This window comes from Tupaia chinensis, unplaced genomic scaffold (assembly GCF_000334495.1).
Source record: "Tupaia chinensis unplaced genomic scaffold, TupChi_1.0 Scaffold000030_1, whole genome shotgun sequence".
Taxonomy (NCBI): Eukaryota; Metazoa; Chordata; class Mammalia; order Scandentia; family Tupaiidae; genus Tupaia; species Tupaia belangeri.
The window spans coordinates 1,775,652-1,778,887 of NW_006159460.1; positions in this window are offsets into that span (position 1 = coordinate 1,775,652).

The following is a 3,236-nucleotide window of genomic DNA, read 5'->3' on the forward strand; positions in this document are numbered from 1 at the left end:
ACACGGGACGCCACAGAGGCAGGAGAGTGTTTTCCTGAAGCAGCTGAGCATTAGCTTGTTACTTGTAACTGGACTGCTCAGGTTCTCAATCGAGTTCCACTGCGTAGAACACACCAGAAATCTGTCATTGCCACCTCCACAAAAATTGATATTAGCAAAGTAAAAACCCCAAAGCACCTTACCGATGCTTACTTCAAGAAATAGAAACTGTGGAAGTCCAGACACCAGGAAGGTGAGATCTTGACACAGAGAAGGAGAAATACGAGATTTCAGAGCAGCGCAAGATTGATCAGAAAGCTGTGGACTTGCAAATTTTACCAAAAATCAAAGCTGATCCTTGGTTCCAGGGCTACCTGTGATCCATGTTTGCCCTTACAAATGGGGTTTATCCTCACAAATTGGTGTTCTAAATTTTTTGCCAAGAACCTAATTAAATAACTGATTTTATATATATATATATGTATATAAATTTCTCAAGCTTTTTCTTTAACATTATTTTTCACATTACCCAAATGCTTAATTAACACCCTGCTTGTTATGTCACAAGCATTAGGGTAGGGTTGTTAGGGTGCTCTCCTGTAACAACCTCTCTGGGTCTCCCTCCCATCTCCCCTCAAGGGAGCACCTCAAACGAAAGACCGAAGTGCGGTCACCGCTGACTCCCCACCCCATAAACCAGCTCAGAGCCTGACACAGTGGCCAGGGCTGGGGAGCCTGTCTGACCAGGGCTGGGGAGCACGGCGTGGATGGAGGGTAAAAATTTAGAACACCAATTTGTGAGGATAAACCCCATTTGTAGGTAGGGTTCCTCGAGGGTGCTCTTATTCTTCCCACCTGTGTCTAGGGACAGAGTGGGAGGGTGGGTGCATGGTCCCCTTCCTGTTGTGACCCGTGTCCAGGTTTCTCAGAGTCCTGCTTCGTAAGTTCCGAGGTGAAAGGCCGCGGGGACGGCCCTGTCACGTAGGAGGACCTGGCTGTCTGGTGTGTGAAGAGTGGCGCAGTTTGGGAATTTTGCTTATTTTCAGAAGCTCCGCTGGCTGGCCTTTCAGATGCACAAGGCCTTTCCACGCAGCACTGGGAGAAGCTGCCAGTCACGTCCTCGCTCCCCACGGGCAGGGTGAGATGCGCGGCAGCTTCAGCAGCCATTGGTTACCGTGTAATGTTCAGAAGCAGCAGAATGGAAGAATCTGAATTTCCATAGTTATTTCCGGAACTAAACTGATTAAAATCATTTCCTAGGTAGGTCGGCATCGTCCCTTTAATGATCTCCAGAAGAAAAGGCAGAGAGAAGTCATTGTGGCGATGGCATTAAATCTGCTTGGGTGACTCAGAATGTACGTTGGCACGGCAACATGTCACGGGGCGCGCCGCAAACGTGCCCTGTCGGTGGCGGTGCTGTGTCTGAGGCGCCGCGGGCTTCCCTCTGCCATGCCGAATTTGCTTCCTTTTAGCCTTTCACAGGACAGCGTTTGAAGCTGATCTTTTCATTCCTTTGGGCCGGGCTGTCATCAATGGGAAGGACGCGGTAGAGGTTTCTCCGCGGCTGCGTTTCTCAGGCCGTGGTGAAAGTGCGGATTGTGTCCCGTGTCATACTGCAATGGGAACTGGGAGTTCTGCGCAGCCCGAAGTGCAAATGAGAAGCCAGTCTCCCGGCTGCGGCTGATGGATGTGTCTCTGCAGCTCCGTCGGCCCCGTCCCGCCCGTTTACCCTCCACCCACGCCGTGCTCCCCAGCCCTGGTCAGACAGGCTGCACTGCCTGCCCACTGTGTCAGGCTCTGAGCTGGTTTATGGGGTGGGGAGTCAGCGGTGACTGCACTTCGGTCTTTCGTTTGAGGTGCTCCCTTGAGGGGAGATGGGAGGGAGACCCAGAGAGGTTGTTACAGGAGACATGGAGAGAAGGTTCCTGGAATGCTCAGGGCCAAGGAGGAGAGTCCTTCGTGGGAGGAGCTGGAAGGACTGGCAATGCAGGGCCCTCTGACCCAGCCAATAGACAGCCATGGCCCCAGTGGGCAGGCCCAGGGCACAAAGCAATGACAGGCCTTGGTCCCTGGAATGCTGTTGTCCTGTTTTTAGATCTTTGTCATAAGGCATATGCACTCACTGGAGAGAGACAGAGAGAGAGAAAGTGAGAAATCCTCCCAGCAGGGATGGCCACACCGTAATTCCTTCTCCTCCATTCTCCTCTTGGGATTTTGGACCTGCATGCACATGTACCCGGTGTGATATTCAAGTGGCCAGGCCAGGACTTGAACCGCAGAGTAGGCCATCTGGGATCCAGTAACTTAGCCATCATGCCACCTACTGACCCTGATGTCCCTTTTAAAGGCTGGAGCTTAAGGAAAAGCAAAAGTATCCGGACGTGTGGTGACATGAATGGTGCAGATGCCGGTCATCGTCCCGCGGTGAGAGCTCACTGTCAGATGGAATCACAGGTGGTAAAGGCTATCTCCACTGCAAACAGGAGACGAGGCTGGGACCAGGAAGTGGGCTGTGGGCAGAGAAGCCGCTGTGTTTTCCAGGTCGAGGACTGTGTCCTCCTTCCAGCCTCTGCCCAGCCGTGGCCCTCGGCCTCCATCTTCTGTTGAATTAGGTCTGCCGCCACCCTTGTGACTACCCGGAAACCCTGCCAGCCGAGAGGCATCTGCCAGACTGGTTTTGCCTTTCCTCCATGGTTTTAGAAAGCCCTGGGCTGTCCCAGAGAATGGCTGACACAGGTGGGCCCTTGGGCCACACCTCTGCTGCAGGTGGCGCCCAGGAGCGTGGGCAGGCAGTGACTCGGGAGTGCCATCCACTGAGCCACGGGCGGCCAGCTGTCCGCCTTTCACCTCGATGAGCGGAGGTGTCTCTGGCAAGCACAGGATTAGCTTCGGACCCAGAGAAGGAAAATCGGTGCCACTGCCTCAATGCTGGTAGTTCTCAGCTCTCACTGACTGCGGGGTGGGCCGGGCAGCGCCATCTGTGAGCCTGGACTCGCCCTGGCTCTGTGTGGGGCATGCGCTGCAGGCTGGTCATGGCCCGGGCTGGGCTTGAACCACTGGGGTCTTAGGGTTTCCCCAAGCCAGCCAGACTCCGTATCACCCTCACTTTACCTCCTCCTGCCACACTGCTTTCTTTCTTTTGAGAGGTTTTTGCTACAGGGCCTGCGTGCTCACTGAAGAGACAGAAAGGCAGAAAGTGGGAAATCACCTCCCAGGGGGATGGCCATGCCGCAATCCATTCTCCTCTCGGGATTTTG